The sequence below is a fragment of the Zootermopsis nevadensis genome, unplaced genomic scaffold (assembly GCF_977971745.1).
Source record: "Zootermopsis nevadensis isolate Lab colony 2312 unplaced genomic scaffold, Znev_1.0 Znev_ptg000017l, whole genome shotgun sequence".
NCBI classification, from domain to species: Eukaryota; Metazoa; Arthropoda; class Insecta; order Blattodea; family Termopsidae; genus Zootermopsis; species Zootermopsis nevadensis.
In genome coordinates this window covers 10,681,130-10,700,017 of record NW_028259149.1, presented here as the reverse complement: position 1 = coordinate 10,700,017, position 18,888 = coordinate 10,681,130, and the positions used below count along the sequence as shown (strand labels likewise).

Here is an 18,888-nt window from a genome sequence, read left to right as displayed (position 1 = left end):
ATGAGTATGAAGATTTCTGTCTTCTGGGTTTTTGCGCTGTGTAGTCTGGTCGATGTTTACCAACGTTTCAGAGGTCATACTGCCTCCGTCATCAGGGCGATGAGTATGAAGATTTCTGTCTTCTGGGTTTTTGCGCTGTGTAGTCTGGTCGATGTTTACCAACGTTTCAGAGGTCATACTGCCTCCGTCATCAGGGCGATGAGTATGAAGATTTCTGTCTTCTGGGTTGTTGCGCTGTGTAGTCTGGTCGATATTAACCAACGTTTCAGAGGTCATACTGCCTCCGTCATCAGGGCGATGAGTATGAAGATTTCTGTCTTCTGGGTTTTTGCGCTGTGTAGTCTGGTCGATGTTTACCAACGTTTCAGAGGTCATACTGCCTCCGCCATCAGGGCGATTCTTAGTATGAAGATTTCTGTCTTCTGGGTTGTTGCGCTGTGTAGTCTGGTCGATGTTTACCAACGTTTCAGAGGTCATACTGCCTCCGCCATCAGGGCGATTCTTAGTATGAAGATTTCTGTCTTCTGGGTTGTTGCGCTGTGTAGTCTGGTCGATGTTTACCAACGTTTCAGAGGTCATACTGCCTCCGCCATCAGGGCGATTCTTAGTATGAAGATTTCTGTCTTCTGGGTTGTTGCGCTGTGTAGTCTGGTCGATGTCAACCAACGTTTCAGAGATCATACTGCCTCCGTCATCAGGGCGATGAATATGAAGTGTTTTTCGATGCCATATGGGGACCGCATTTATAATTATTATTATACTGCAAGAACGGGGAATTTGGAACTGTTACGTGAAGTGTTTTTGACGTAATGTGTACCCTATTTAAGGAAATAGAACAAAACATGGTTTGTCTTTATTCAACCTCTTCATTAAATTTGTAACTTTTAATCTACTTTTAATGTTATATGCAGTTAACATTAAAAAACTCTGAGTTATGTAAAAGAAAAAAGGTACCTGGAAAAATATAAAGAGCATAATATTCAGATTGTGATCGTTTGGTGGGCTTCGTTTAAAAGAGGGCTAGGCCCGCCTCACGAAGGTTGTGGGGGGGGGGGTTTGCGAACGTACGCTGTCGAAGAAGAAAGACAATTTGGAAACACGCTGTATGTGTGGTCTGTGGTACATTGCCTATTGCTGGCCAGACTGTGGGTACAAATAACAGACCTTTCCCCAGAGATACACAAAAAGAATGGGAGTGAAATAGAAGCTACAGCAAAGAGCTGAGAATTTGGGGAAGTGAGAAATGACGTGGAATTTTCAGAGCAAAGGAGCAGAGGATGATGAAGCAGATCTGGTGGTCTGTGTCCTCTCGAGGGAGTCGCTACAGCATGAAGAATGGGCAAAGAAACAAAATGATGGACCTATACAATTTAAACCTTTCTTTTTCCGAAGTTAGAAACTGTATTACAGAAAGTTTTATTGCGTTGATTTGTCATGTTCCGAGTTATTTCTTCTGGAAACTTAGATTCCTCAATAAACTTATATCGAGCAATGGATACTGCGTGGTTTGCTGGAATTCCGCTCTGTTTCTTGCACCACATAACAGCTGACAACAAATGAAGTCAACTGTATTTCTACTCGGAATGTTTGCCGTCTACTGACGGTACACCTACAAATATGTCAAGAAAAAGAAATAATATATATTTTAGTAGCCATATAACTAACTTAATGAAGCTGTGTCCGACTTCAGATACTAACAGTCCAGCCGGTCAAGAAATTCTCCCTCATTACCGGCCCCAACTCTCTTGAGCAAGACAAATCAAATTCACACTCTCAGAACTCCTTAGACATATTACAGAAATTTAAAGAGGAATAGCAGTCTACCACAAAGTGAGTAAAACTAACTTTGAAAATATTTTTTGTTAAACTACCTAAGTAGTCGATGTTGCTTGCATGATTACTTCGGTGTGACAAACACCAACATGTGAAAAGCAGAGTTAGATACCAAGGAAGAAGATTGTTAGAAGCGAGAGGATTGAACTGGCTCAAAGGATAATTTTAAGTAACGGGCTTTGGTACTGGCAGTGTTAAACCTTCTTTAGTTCCCATGAACATTTTTACGTCTGTTCACAATTACAAACTCCAAGAGCACACCGGACTCATAAATCGTAATTTATTTAACGACACTATTTCAAATGCAGTTATTTAATAAAAATGGTGAGTTGTAATGTATCTGAAGAAGTGTTCATTATATTTAAAGACACAGCCCCGACATTCGTACGAGAAATTACAGGATCAGAGACAATCGATAACTTAATCGAGTAACTATCGAACATAACTGAAGAGCGTTACATGCAGCTGTGCAAATCTTAACCTGTGTTTGTTTCTTCAGCCTGGATGTGAACTCAGGACTGTTTATCGCCGAGGGCTATGATTCGAACCGGTTATTCAGCGTCACCACTACGTCAATAAACTTGATAAGAAGGGTAACAGAATAAAATAAGGAGAAAAGAAAGGAAGCAGGGAGGGAGATCCAGTGCAACATGCGTTCGATTATTTACCAGTATTTCTCAACAGCAGGTCCGCGGACCGGCACCAGTCAGAGGCAAATTTTTATAAGAGCAAAATGTCTACTACCAAATGTCTTTTACCATTAAAACTGTTGAAACAATGTGACTGCAATGACAGAAGAGTTACTGAATGAGAGAGAAGAAACAACCAAAATCTCACTAATTATCTGCGATTTCTGCAACCTTTATTCTAATCTCTCATATTACTGGTAAAACATTTATGGAACTGCCTACAGAAATGATTTCTTAACATGAATTTGTGTTCTGTTTTAGTGATAAATGAAACGAATGACGAAAGATCTGAATAAAAAATATCCTATTTAAGAATTTAATATAATCCATACCTACATCATATTAACAGCGTACAGTAGAGAATTTATGCATTTTACCAGTCCGGAGTAGTTAGGAATATTAACACTGATTTAAACAATCATTAGCCTGACAAATGGCCTAAAGATACAAACTGTATAAAACGTCAACATTATACAGAACAAAATATTCATGCAAGCTTTACAGGAGGCTAACCAACTGACTAACGAAAAAACAACCGAAGATTCAGAGTGATCACTGAGTAGCTGATTCAGCTGACAATGAAATCCAAATTTCGAAAATATTATGTTCATTGCCCCACTGACAAAAATATCTTCCAATTCTATCTGATTCAGACTCAACTCAATCCAGTTTTTATCCTGTAATCAAAGATCCATTTTAATATTATGCTCCTATATATGCCTAGTCTCCCATACTGTCTGTTATTTTAAAATTTTCCTGCACAATATTGTCTTGTATAATTATTTCCTATATGCATGCTACATATCCCGCCTACTTAGTTTCTTACACTCATGTGATTAAGCCAGTTTATTTCAGGGGCAATCCCACTAGCTGGCAGACATTCACGAAGTGGAATCGATTCAAAATCTCGCTTCAGCGGCCCTGTTCGAGAGGGCATTCACTGGGGTTCTGTGCCAACAGATGGTTGGCTGCATAGCAGCAACAGGTCTGAGAAAAACATTATCATTCATAAATCTGATTTACTGCCCTTTAGAGCTCATTTATACTATATTGTGGAAAGGGACGGGCAGTTGGAGCCACGTCATGAAAAAGGAAATAATAAGTACACAGCAACCAACTAAATAAGCAAATAAAATAAACTGTGTAACTTCACAAACCACCTAAATAAACAAGTGACTAACCGAAGATTATATCTGCTGGGATGTTGCGCCTTGTTGACTGGTAGAAAATGACCAGCGTTTTAGAAGTTCTTATGCCTGCTCATCGGGCTATACGTAACTTCGCCCCGATTACCTCCATGATGTAGGCAGCAAGCACATCTGAAACGTCTACCAGTCAACACGGCGCAACATCCCAGAAGACAGCCATCATATCAACGTGGCACTGTCTTCTGTGAACGAAGCTACTCACCTTAAGACTAATTAAATTAATTGAGAAATGCCTTTCCAGCCCACAGTGCCTAACGAAACGTGAAGAAGGAAGCGGTCGTTGCCTGTTTTAAGTTACTCGTCCGATATATGTATGATTTGAGGTTTTCACAGCGGTCATCAGGGCGATCATCGCTGGGACGTTGATAAACATCTACCATGCTACACAGCGCAACAACCCAGAAGACAGAAATCTTCTTACTAGTCCGATATTTTCCTTGAGATGCAGGAGATACGAGTCCCAACGTCGTTATTTTCTAAACGAGAACGAAGATGCACTAACCGCTTCCAGGCTTCTTCTCTAGGTCCACTCTGTCTCTCATTTACAGCTCCGAGTTTTGAAGTTAGTACTCTGAAGCGGCTAAATGAGAATCTGGTCTTTTGAGCTGTAAATTTTCGTGAAATGGGAGATGGGTAATTAGTCTTAATGACAGGGGAAGAAGGACACCATCCCTTTCCTTAACGACTCCTCAATTTATGCAGTTCGAACGGAATCTTGTGCCGGATTGGTTCACTTGGTCTCCTCTGCGTCCAACACACCTCATCAGGCCCCTCGTTTACATTAATGCTAATGTAGTTAAGGAAAGATACTAATTTATTAAGCGATAACATAAGTGCTAAAAAAAAGAACTCTATTACACGATATTAATAAAAGTGATATGGAAGTACACACACAGAAAACTAAGCAGGCATATATTTTCATATCTCATAACCAGAAAGAAGGGTAAGATCGTAATAAGTAGAAGGCTGTCTTCTGGAATTTTCCGCCGTGTGGTCTTACAGAAACCGACAAAATGTTGGTAGACCTACATTCTTCTAAAATGTGGCAAAGTTCAATTTCTTGGGAACGACAATAACAAAGGAAAATTACATTCACAAAGAAATTAAGAGCAGATTAAATTTAGACCAGAATCTTGTTTCCCCGTCTCCTTTCTGAAAACATTGAGCTTTAGATACGAGTACACAAAACTATGTCATTCAGCTGACTAAGAAATTCTCCGCCTACTATGGAGAACGAAGGTTTATTACCATGTTCAGATCTCGCCACTGGATACTATTCTGAACCAGCTAATCCATTCCACGCCCTCGTATATTTATTAACCGACAGTTTTAATGTTATCCCATCTACGTCCATGTCTGCCAAGTGGTCTCCGCTAGGCATTCTGTTTATTTCATCATCTACCGATTTTATTGTGTATATAATAACAAAAGTAATAATTACTGTACTTTACACCTGCAGTCCCAGATTTGACGAAGCTTCATAAACCTGAACATCGACAAAAAGATGACCGAAGGATAGTAGAACGGGCTGAAATACGTTTTTATTAATCTGTGGAAGGGGTAACACTACGAGACGAAAATAGATATCAAGAAGGAACTAAAGGTGAGCGGATTTAATAAAAAAGGAAAAAGAGAAGACTGATTAGAAAATTTGGACAGAACAGAAGTAGATCGCATTCCAAAGACGATTTCTATAAACATCCCAAGAGGAAGAAGAGATGTGGGAAGACCTAGAAGTGGTGAGGAGAGATCAAAAGGAATTTCAATGGAAAAAGAAAGGGCTAATAAAATCACTTCTTGAAGCTGCTTATGTCTGGTAAAGAACTATCTCCATCTCCTTATTAATACCTCTCTCCTAGGTAGATTCAGCACGCAGAAATCAGCTTCAAGGGGATCTGAGTTACAGGCCACATCATAGAGAAGTCTGTTCCACAGTGAAATGTCTCGCTTGCACATGTGCATGAACTTTGGGGAACTTTGGCCTTCAGAAGCATTACCCAGGAGTAATACGAGTTGAGAAAATTGACCGTCCTGACAATGATTACAGTTCTCCAGCCTAAATTAATTTATCTTCGGGGGACGGTAGCTGCAATGGGGTAGAGCCGGGGAGTGCTGGGAATTGCCGCACAAACTTTAATTCGAAGTTTGCTTCTGTCCGTGCAGGGCGCGTCTCTGACGGACCAGCAGCGAGTTTCATACTCGAGACGATGAAAGGCTTTTCTATTATTACGGGACGTGTACAATAGAGTTCCAATTATCGAACCTAAACGGTACCGAAGGACGGTCGAATAATCGCGAACATCGGATAATTTATTAGACTAATGAAAAAGTCAAGGGGAAATATGAACTAAATTTAAAATATTATTAAATAAGGAAAAAATTAAAATACGGAATCAAATGAGAAAATATCACAAACAAAAACAGTATTCAACATCTGTTAGTAAAGAACTTAATTTTTTAAGAAATTAGTAATGGTCATTTGCTTCTAAGCCTCCTTCCTTTTCTTTGTGGCACGGTCACGTCAGCGCCTAAACAGTAGCACATATGAAACAAATGGGTACATAAAATGTAGAAGGTGCGTCGTGGATGAGTGAGATTCATTCCGCTACGTGCTGAGTTGACCGTCGATAAAATAGAGCCTCCCGACACGGTATGCTGGATAAAACGGAATGTCGGATAACCTAAGGTCCGATAATCGGGACTCTCCCATTTTCTATTGTATTGATCTAAACCCTTACATTACATAAGTTTAAATTGTAACTTCGACAGTACACTACTCACGGCCTATCAAACAAAAAAATTTGGTAGGTAGGCACACTGTAATGGAATGCTACATTTATTAACTTGTCTCAATATAATACTCTTAAATTCAAAAACATATTAAATTACGCGCTCTTCATGGAATCCAAGGTCCATTGTCACTTTCAAAACTCCTGCCAATGAACCCTATTTTCATCCAGATAATTTCATTTCACACCCACACATAATATTACTTTAAGAATCCATCTAGAATTATTCTCCCGTCTACACCTTTATCTGTCATGCAGTGTCTTCTATTCGGACTAAACATCTGAACGAATATACCACCTGCCCCATTTGTAGCAGATAGCCTAACCAACATCTCTCATTCTCCCTAATTTTGTCACCATAATACCCTAAAACAAAGAGCAGTCTCTTTTTCATCATTCACGATCACTGTCCTAGCTTATTTGATGTCACACATCCTGTGTTAAAGTGATACGGCGTTTATTAATGTCACCAGAATGGCTATTAATGCGGTCTCCGGATGCTGAAGAACGTTTCCGTCCTGCTCGGAATACGAAGTCAGTTAACAAGTCTTCTCTAGTACTCCAGCGTGGGATCAAACGTACAATAAAACAGAAAAAAAAATGCTGGGAACGGTTGGCAGAGGTTCAGACCATTGGACAATATCGCGGTCTAGAAAGCAAATTGACGTCAGATCTATAAATCGCATAAGCTTTTTTTCAATAACTCCCACTGAAACTGACTGTCCTGAGGTTTTCTGCTTGGTTGTAAAGCTAATAGCTCTGCATTTCATAGCAGAAAGTTAACAAAACACATCAAACACGGATTACCTGCATCATAATCATAATCTAGCAGTGAAGAAGTCAGTTTCCTTGCTAACTTATTCCATTCTCATTCTTCAGTTTCTTAATTCTTATTTCGTTGAGAAATAAGACTCTTTGCATCCTGTCGACAAGTTGAATCCATTTAGTTTCATATTTCAAAAATTTGTCCCGTGATGTTTTTAGATCTTTACTATGTCTTAGTTTTCTTTATGGTCCATTAAAGGAAATTCCCAGTCCTTCGAATGTAATTTTTCTGTTTTGTCCGAAACTTCTGACGATTCTCCAAGCGTTATTATTGCACGTTCTTCTTCAATGATAGGAGGAGAAACATTTATATTTCACCAATTAAATGATAATTTTAAACAAGCAGAAATATACATATTCATAAACTCGAATGATCAGTGAGGTAAGCTAAACAACGAGGTAGTAGGGCACATTTTAACAAGACTTCGCTGCTACAGCCAATCCCGATATGAACTGTTGCTGAATGTGTTAAAATGCATATAAATTCAAAACGTCACTTTATACCAATTGAGGAACAACACGACTTTTCTCTGACTTGGCTTCACCCTATTGGTCTTTGACATTAATGCAGTATATACGTAATTTTGGGGGTTCCTGCACTTTTCTTTGCCTTATGTACGAAAATGCACTCTGCAGTACAGGGAACCACAGTTCGTGAACTCTCTGGTCCTTCCAAAAATGGCCGCGGTGTCACCGATTATTGTAAAATGTTGTTTCAAGGTGTGGAAAGTTTAGTGGAATAAACAAGTCGACAGGAGCAGACCGAGGAATTCTACACTAACTGCAGTTGCCGAGCACGTCTAAAATAAGCTTCAATGCATAAATAACGAACCGTTTGGAAGAAATTCTTTCCTCTGAGCCAAACACGAAGTCAGGAGCAATTTCCAGCGAATGAATATTTATCAGATAACTAGATTGTTACATTATAGCTACCGATTAATTATAACATAAAAAATAATGAAGATATCGCCCTGATGACAGAGGCAGTATGACCTCTGAAACGTTGGTAAACATCGACCATTCCATGTCGCCTGATGTGTGTGTAAATATTAAGTCTCGCAAATTACGTGAAAGCTAGAACTCCAACTCGTTGACTCTTCAGCGCACTAATTGTTATTACAAAAGTTCTGATAGGTATCGTCAAGGGCTATGGAGGTTGAACCATTACATTTGCTAAGCAGGAAATGTTCCGTCATTCCGAAATCGGACGAAGGACTATATATCCTGAACTACGTTGTTCGTTTTCTCATTACCTACCGAAACATTATTAAAACTTTTCCTGTTATATCTCATTCGAATTAATGTAACTTCAGCAACTGATACAGCGTCGTTAAGATAAGCCCTTAGTTCACACTGCTGTTCTGTCTTGTGTGTCAGCATTAATTAGATTTTCTTTGCTGCCTCAAGGTATAAGAGAGAACCTCATTTTCTTAACGAATCTCCATGGCCCAATTAAAGACGAGCCAAGCTAAATCGACTCCCTGTATTATACTAATAATGGGACGTGGGTAAAAATAATTATATATAAAGCAAGTAAACTCTAAACCTGATGAGAATAAAATGGATCTATTTCAGTCTCTGATCAGCGTTTCGTACCGACATTTTAAGACGGTGGTAGAGAAACTTCTGTCAGTAAAAAATGAAACGGACACTTGAGGAAAATTAATTCTTGTTTCTGTTCCCTATACAGGGTAATGAAGATAACATAGAACCTATGTTCAGTAGCAGGATATGTCTTTGGCACTTGTGGTATTAATAACACATTCATTTAGACTGGGATTACACTACATAATACTACTGCTAGTAAACATAACCTGCTCATTGAATTGTAGGTATTGTACATCACAAAGTAGAATTAAACAGCAAATATAAAGGCGAAATACAACGGACAAGATAAAATTCCAACCAAGCTGATAATGGAACTGCCTACCCGTTTCGAGTAACTGGATCTGCCATTCATCATACAATTTTCAATACGTTATAATAATTCTTTTAGCGTTTTAAATTTATGTTAGTGTTTTCCTAGGTGGATTATTTTGTTTTTATTTATATTTCTTCATTCATTTTTATTTGTGTATAATATTGTTTCTATTTTTGTGTTTGCCTGTATTTGGCCGTTATATTTAATATTGTACATGTACGTATATGTTTAGTTAATCTGTTTGTGTAATGTTCTTCTTTTTACTTTATTATTATTGTATGCATCATCAGTGTTTACCTGTTATTGGCTTCTTGCTGTTGGCAAACACTTAAATAAATTAAATGAATTGAATTGAATTTAATACTTAAAAAGTTGCAATTATGAAAGTCAGTGATACAAGTAGAAATGGATTAATTGTTATTTGTCAATCTGTATATAACCGACATCTTCGTTTAATGTTTAAAATCGAGGAGCTTCGTAGAAGGTGAGCGTTGATCAGAGGGCTTAGGTTTTCCCTGAAAAAAAAACACAGACTATTCGATCTTCTAGGCTGAAATTTAAAAAAAAAAAAAACAGGCTCTTGGACAGCTCAGGAATTAGATTTAAATCCCGCTGAGATATGGACCGCGATACTCTGACTTCGGACGGACGGACGAAGGCGTCAGAAAGACCCAACTAATAAAAATCTCGACATCACTAACAAGTTACAGAAAGAACTCAAGGGGACAGTCAGTCGGTCAGGTAACCAGTTAGTCGGCTAGGTACCAAGACATCAGCCGGTCAGGTAACAAGTAAGTCAATAAAACATCCATAACTCAGACATCTTGCCACCAAGACAGGAACTCTTTGTCGTAATGTTTGTATGAAAATGAAGGGCACAAATCCTATGCTGGAACTACGCGGTTATATTATGATGCGAGTGGGAACCTGGTCTAGATAACAAGAAGGCGGTGAACGACCGACGGAACAGACCCGTTGCCTGTTCTCGGTAACACAGAAATAGACGACGAGAAGCAGCCAAATACTTTGACCTGCCATATTAATCACTTGAGGAGGAGGCATGGCTATGTTTACATGGGAATACAAATTTAAGTTTCTTATTGAAATACATCAACAGCTACGACGCAGCAAGTAAAGCATCAAACATGTGTAACATGGAAACAGCACCGACAGAGGAACAAAAGAAGAGAGAATAAATGCAAGGGCGTAAAAGTAAAGAGAGAAAGAAAGAAAGAAAAACAGACAGAAAGATTTCCCTAGCTTTAGTAAACCAACACGGTCCATCTGCATGAGCTGTTACAAAGCACTGGCCACATTTATCTGTATCACATCTTAAAATTAAACAATGATATTTCACTTCTACTGACTTGCCTCGCTCGTTTCTAACAAAATACTTTTATAGCTCATATTCTCGTTTACACTTAACGCGTCATATTGCAATCAAGGCCTCTTATTTAACCATTTCGTAAGGTAAATTACAACAAAATTCATGCAGGTCCTGACCGAGCATGACAATGCTAATATCAATATGATAAAATTAAGTAGATAATACTTTATTTAAAGGCATAAAGCGACTATCACACACATACAATGCAATCATCCACATAACTGTTGAGAGTTTCTCCCATCTTCTCTTAATTAAAACATCTGTGTATAGAAATCTGTACACGTTTACAGACAATTAAAATTATGAGTGGAAGGGAACGTGTACGAAAGTGTACGAGCTACTCATCTGAAACGCAACGTCGCCCTGCTATCCGGAAAAACAGAAGCTTTGGGAAGAAGCTTGCCCGATTCAGGTTACTGGCACATTGGCGTCAGTGCGCGGTGTAAGTGGGATACAGCGAGAGACACATTTAGAACGGGGACGGGAATAGCAAAGCCTTCCTTAACTGTGGCCCTATGAATGAACTGTACAATCGACGTCAAGCTATTCCACTGCTGAACACTTCACATCTTGCCGGGACACTCACGAATTAATGACAAACTTCAGCAATTAATGTTGCATGACAGTAATTTTATTATTAACATACAACAACAGAACAGCTCAGTCACTCTTGTTAGTATTTATCACGGAATGTAAATTAGCTTACATAGGAATGTAAAATTATTCTTACCAAAGTATGTATGCCTACTCAAATGACGTGCATATACACAAATTCAGCGAAATAGTGACCGGGATATCTAATCTGAAATCTACACACTAATATGTTGGCCTATACATTACGAACGCAACACACACACACACACCACACTGAGTACTCTGTCCACATATGTCTCATGTTAATTTGAAGCGTGTTCAGAAACAAAGCAATACGATGATTAATTCTGGTGTATATGCAATGTCATCAGTCATACGAAATGCTAGGGAAAAAAGAGGAATATAATCGACGTCCCATAAAACTCCACCATAAAACGTCCTTCGCCCTCGCAGTCTGCGCACTTCGGCATTATTTACACCGAAGTAACAGGCGACACGCGACAGATGCTTACAGAAACAGCATGCAATGTACTGTGAACGAACAAACGACTTCTATCACGTATTGCATATCGCTTGTTGCCTGTTTATTGTTAGTTGCTTCGGTGTGAATTTTGCCTTGGCATATTTTAACCTGTTCCTCAAGAGTGCTGTTAAAACATCTTCAGTCTTATGGTCGATACCATAACATTTCTTTACTGATAAACGTGCAGAATCATTTACATAAGACTCTCTCCCAGGCAGTTCTTAGTGAGGCACTACTCTCATTAAATTGTTTTGCAGGGCCAAGGAATTGAAAATTCTCGTATCAGATTATTTAACTAGTTGAATCAAAACAATACATCTGTTACATTGGTTCAAATATCTTGAAGAGGCTTTATTTTTCGTATGTTTAAACATCACTAACTTTTCCCGACGATATTTCCGTAAACACAAGCTGTTCAAAAAAGAAGAAAATTTAAGTCATTTGATCAGAACGCATCGAAACGCCTGGTCTGTTTCATGCTGGCTGACTGGTAGGTGTTCTTAGCATTCAGATATTTACACAGCCACGAGTCCTACATTTTAAGTTTCTTAAGGATTAGATCTGTAGTTTTCAATACCGCCAGTACTACCAACAAATATATGAAGTGAAGCTTTCGAGGTGACTGAAGCTGATGAAATATATTAATGAAGTTTAAATACAGGCCTACCAACGGTATTTTTCATCAAGTGTTAAAAAACCATAATAGTAAACAGTGCTAATACAATTCCGATCTCACAATTAGCTTACAGCCGTCATCTTGAATGCCAATGTACAACATCGATACACCGCGATATCCCTTATGTACAAGCAGGCATAATTTTAAATTCACCGCTTTCGGGCCTGTTCCAAAGATAATGTCAAATTCGAATGTTTTATCAGATATAGTTCAGGACGTCCGATGTTCCGATTAATCAATAGTTGTGTGATTACCCTTTCCTTACACCCTAGGCGCTAGTGAATCCTGTGGCGTCGGAATTGTTTAGGTCGGCTCTCCCCATCACTAAATTCTCATACCTCACTTAAAGGCATTACAGATTCTGAAAATCTAACTGTTCTATGTCCAACCGATTTAACTACTTCTTAGTTACATTTGCGTTTTGGATTATGCTGTCTCTTAGTGATTATATTCCAATAACACCGCCCTGTTAATACTTTTGTACCTCTGCCAGCGAATAATTATAATAACAGACTATCTCACGGGGTGGTCTCGTAGAGACTTAAAGCCTGGATTCCGTAAATTGAAACAGAGGGATATCCGACGCCTCCAAAGCATAATGCTCATCGAGTTCTACCAGAAAGAGACCTCTATTCATTATCGATGTACGCAGGCGAACAAGACGCACGGAACTAGCTCTTATTTTCTGTTCGTCACTCCTGTCTTCATTCCGTAATAGCACGACGCAGTAAACCCCATTTTTGACAGTGTGCGTTAACAGTTGACAACCATATTAATGCTTAATTTTCAGCACCGAGCTGACGAGATGGTGAACACATCCATCAAATCTCGGGAGCGCTTCTTCACGTATAACGGAGGCTTTTAAAATCTGACTTACTTCCTTCCTTCTATCTTACGTGACGCTAATGAACGTTCCGTCCATTAGCGAGTGCAGGTGTGAAATTAAGCGTCAAGTATTCTTCAGCTCGGAAAAACGCAGCCCTGAAAACATTTGCTGTAATTCACAGACCAAAGGAGAGAACTTGTATCTATGAAGAGCGGCCCAAGGCGTAATTTCACGAAAGAAAGCAACAATATTAATAAATATAACATCGAAGATAATATATATATATATATAGGTCTTTTTAAAAACTTTTCTTAAAATAAGATGAGATTAAACAATTAAATAACATTTATTATGTCAAACACATTATATTCCTACTGATCAATATATTATTTATTATATTATTATTTATGCTTGCCAAGTAACGAAAGAGCGGCGAATAAACAGCCCATAAATAATACCATTATGGTTGTCTTGCGAACTTATGAGTTGGGAGCCAAAGAGGCGTCTCTGTGTGGAATTCTAGCATGTCCGTGTGGTAACAGACCTTCCAAAAATATGACAGCACCTGAACGGGTAATGGATTTGGTACAGTTCGCTAACAGAGCGTGGCGTAATAATTAAGAGGGTGTGTTCAGTACTTGGAGTGCGCCATCCATCTCCTTGTACAGACTGACATATGGCATCTCTCACTACAAACACTCCACAAAAAAAGTGGACAGTAATCCTTAGTTTACAACCAGCCACAATGTTGTATAACGCATTGCCAGAGACACAGCTACAAGCCGGCACAGATGATGTGACTGTTTTGCAGTGCTCGAACGCTACAAGCTACCATTATATGCGATACACTAAGCGTTTGTGTGCTATTGCCAGAGGTCAGCAACCTGCCACATGATTTGGGAATTAGACAATGCGAGGAGAACAAACATTTTCTGCTACTGAGGAACATTTTTAATATACATATATTATCCACGCTTAATGACAACCGCACAGAAATATTTTACCGAAACAAAATTTTTTTTTAGATGTAGAACAATAAGTGAGAATTGCATTATTGCGCTAAGGTATATTGTTTCATTATTCAAACCACACGAAAAATAACTACAATAATATTAACAAGTGATGGTTTATAAAATTAGCATGACTTTAAATAGAAAATGCTTGATAGCTAGCAATGTATTTACATTTTTACATCTTCATATTCGCCGCCGTGACAACCTCAAATCCTACAAATTCTTTACAGTAAAATCGATTGTAATGGTAATGGTCTTACCCACATCCAAGACGTTCTACCACGTGCCTTAATAAGGATTTAGAAAAACTCTCTTGAATCAGACTGCAGTAGTACTTTATTGAATCGTCCATTCACTTGTGGCCTACTTAAGGTTCAAATCTTCCTTTAACCGTCTGCAATTCCTGAAAAGTCTTACATGTTACGGGAAATTGCTTGCTGAAGCATTCGGTAGCTTCACCGGCGGAGTGTGCTGAATGGCTATCGGCAAGCGCACATTTGATTACGGCACATGGAAATACTTAAATCGAGCAGTGTTGTCTTTTATGGACGACACTGCGAGTATTAAACGTCTGCTGAAAGTGCCACTCACTATCTTTGTCTTGCTGCAGCCACATTGTACCAGGGATGTCCAGTACGGAAGGTGCACAATACCCGAAACGTCTTTTAGGCTTCAAGTTTTACAACCGAGTTCATTTCAATTTTTCATCAGGTGCTGATCTTGATATTCATTTCATTTTTATACAGGCTCATTAATTTATGAGCCTCGACGACTGCGGTTTGAATCCCGGAAAGTACAGGGAATATTCTCATCACATCAATAACTCCGCACAAGGTCAGGAGTCAAGTGAAACTCATATAACATCGAAGTGGACCGTATGTGGCACGCGGGCCAACGTTTGGCATACTTATACTCCACCCGCATCACCATTAAATTCACTCTACAGCATTTAATTCGGACCCCCATACTAGATCTGAATCAACTAAGTCAAGTCGTTCTGTAGATGAAAAACTTGGACGACCTGACGAACAAGCAAGACATCTCAACTGTGAGTTAGTTTTATGTACTTTGTGCAATGAACACGATAAAATAAAAGAATTGCTTCACATGCAAGATGGAACAGTTAAAAAGGTACGAAAACAGGACACAAAATTACGCGGATGAAATAAAATACATATCTAGAGGACACAAATGTGAGGTCGGAACAGGCGACAGTCTAATACCTGGAGCACAGTAGGGACAGCAAACATGTGTTGCATTTTTACTCGATGTTTCCCTTGCATTTATGTGGGTCTTGTATGAAAAATGGACACGGCTCTGTAACTATCGAGGAACTTCGTTTCCATAATGTGGTGGAATAACTTTTAGCTCCCAGCGGCGATAAGGCACGGCTAATGGGTGGGGGGCATCACCCAGCCCGCTGGAACACGAGTCTTCGAGGCCAGAGGTAAATGTTACAGTAATAAACACACAGTTACTTGAACTGAACACAGACCAAGCTTGTGAGCCTAGATAATAAATTCAAAGTAGGGAAAGTGCCTATTCTTCTAAGAAAGTTTCCTAAAATAAAACGTACTGAAACAATACAAACACTAATTCATGGCAAGAATTTAATGAATACGGATCTATATGACCTATAAAATATATTCTGTACCACAGTGAGTAACCCCACATTTTATATGGCTGCAACGGACCCTGAAGAATCTGAAGTTGGTCATCTTCTGGGATGTTGCGTCGTGTAGTCCGGTAGAAATTGACTGACGTTTCAGAGGTGCTTACTGTTTCCATCATCGCCCTGATAATGGAGGCAGTAACTACCCTAAAACTTCGGTCTACATCTACCAGACTATATGGTGCTACATCCCAAAAGACAATCATCTTCATACTTGTCGCCATGAGAACGTGAAATCTCACCTAAAGAAGCTGGACCATAGACGCTCTAAGGTGCATTATTACGTGTTCGTTCAATCTCACTACCAATAAGACAAACCGATAGCCGGGAGTAGTGTTAGTGTTTGGATGGGGTGAGACTACTTCTCTGTGGGTCTGTGTCGGGGAACGGGTCCATCCTCCATATGATGCATGAGTGACTTTGGAGCGGCGGTGGAATGATACTGACAGGAGAAACCCGAAGGAGTGGGAGAAAGTCCTGTTCCAGTGACAACTTGTCCACCACAAACACCACTCAGGCTATGCGGGCAGTGGACATCGGCTTCCGCTACGAGAAGTGGGCGACTAACCGCCTTCGCTATCGCACGACCCCGGTCGGGGGCAAGAAATCCCTTTGCTGAAACAGGATCCTGCTGTCGTCCTCCGCGTCGCTTCGCCCTCAAAGGAAAACACGGACTTATGGAATGGCACGGAAGTGGGGGCAGAGTGCATGTCTTGAAATCAGGTCCAAACCAGACTGACGTTTCTCGTGATTTTCCTAAGACCCTTCAGGGAAATTCGGGAACAGTACCTTAAATTAGGCCACGGCCGCTTCCTAATATGCTTTTCAAGTCAATATTCTGTAACCATTATATGATTCTGAGCTATTAACAGCATCGTTACATTTACAATATATAAATAATACTATCCTCCAATTTACACATAGGTTTACTCCTGTACGGAAGTATTTCCAGCCAAAATACTGCATTTAGATCCTGCTCTCCCCATTTTCTACCCATTCCGACCTTTATTTATTAATATATAGACTTAACCCAAGCTCAGGTTAGGAGATAAGCTGCCTCTTTGTGACTATATCATTGACGTAAGATTTGAGGTTCCCACGGCGGTGAGTCTGAAGATGGCTGTCTTCTAGGTTGTTGTGCCGTGTAGTCTGGTAGTTTACCGACGTTTCATGACTCATCGCCCTGATGATGGAGGTAGCAAGGACCTCTGAACCGTAGGTAAACTTCTACCAGACTATACGGCACAACTCAGAAGACAGCCATCTCCTTATATCACTGACGTTTAAAAAGTTTCATATGAAGTTCTATCTTCTATTTTCCCCATTGTAAGATGTTACGACAATACCATTTTAACAGTACTCTACAATATGGAGTACATATGTACTAATGTCATGTATCCTCTGAGATGTCTCACACTTTATATATACTACTAGGCCTGTAGCTCATTTGTTGTTCTATTGTCGCGAAGCTAATCATTATCGCAGACGTCACAACGCGTAGAAACTCGCTCTTTTTGTGCTTCGTTAATTACACAACAAACACAAAACTTGTTAAAGCAACAGTTGTATATTTCAAAAAAAGATATAACCTATATTATTACATGCCAATTTTTGAACTGTTTGCAGTTTTTAGGAAAGACGATCAGGTCTAAAATTCCAGTAAATTTTAAGTTACACTGCAACGAATTTAATATACTTCGTTTTAGTGTTGATGTACAATACAAATTTAATCATAATCGATTGTTTTGGGGATAAAATATATCGGTGGATGTTGACGAGCTCCCATTATGAACTTCAAACCAAAAGAGGCTGCAGGGTTAAATTTATATAATAAATAATGTGAAACACAGATGGTTTAACTTTATGTGTTTTGGAGTTAACTTTGAATATGACACGTGTGACACAGAAACAAAAGCTGGAAAGGTAATTTTATACAGAACGACGAATGTTACAACTGCAGCATTTCCCAACTTCCTGCAGAACAGCAGCGCAGCCTTTCCGTTCGACCAAAAACTTCCTCGACACCAGGTTCGCAATATGGCGAAACTGCGCATTAAACTGGCACAGCTACGCCATCTGCAGCAACGGTAATAGCTCATCCAGTTGCCAGAACATCAAGAAATGGACCTGGGCCGACGTTCATACTTGACATTGGCCTACACGAATTAACTGACGAATCATCGTTTAATGATAATTATCATTTGTTATTATCTCGTGCCGAGCTAAAGAATGAGTAGGAGTTATACATACTCTCCCCCACGCGCCTATATGGCGTGTATCGGGACTGCTTTATTATAATTAATTAAACAGAACATAGGAAATGTGAGGTCAAAGGTGCATGCTGATAGTTTCACAATCGTAACACAGATTTTATTTTATGAATGTATCGGCCATTCAAGAAATATAAGAGACTTTATCATAATTCTTGAAGAATAAGGATGTTGGGGCCAATTTAGACACAACATTTAGCTTACATGATACAAACTTACTTCCCGTAACAAGACTGTGGGTAGTAACATTGAGTATACAGGGCAATTGTGGTTACTGTCATATAAGCAAAGTGTTGTCATATAAAAGCACAACGCCTGTATTTTCAAACCCCGACTCCATTCTTATCTCATGCAGATGTTACGGCCATTTCTCTAAACCACACAAATCCACAACGCCTCAGTACACACAATTCAACAGACAAATGGGCATTCCAGCAGGAAGACGAGCGTCGAAGCAGGGCTTCGGTTCCGCTGATGACAAGAGGAGTAACGTAATAGGGTGCAGTTGACGGAAGTCAAATATACACATATTCGAAACACATTCTTTCCTATTTTGGACAACAAATTGACTTTAGTTTTCATTTCTTGCAAGTAAACAAGGCTAATCACACTAGAAACATCGCAGAGCAAATACTTTGCATTTTAATCATGAATTTTCCGTA

The 18,888-nt window shown here is 39.3% G+C and overlaps 1 protein-coding gene across 6 annotated transcripts in view; it reads right to left on the bottom strand.

Moving 5' to 3' along the window:
* Window positions 1-18,888, bottom strand: part of LOC110834027 (cysteine-rich motor neuron 1 protein) — a 370,078-nt gene that overhangs the window by 94,858 nt on the left and 256,332 nt on the right. The window lies entirely within an intron of this gene.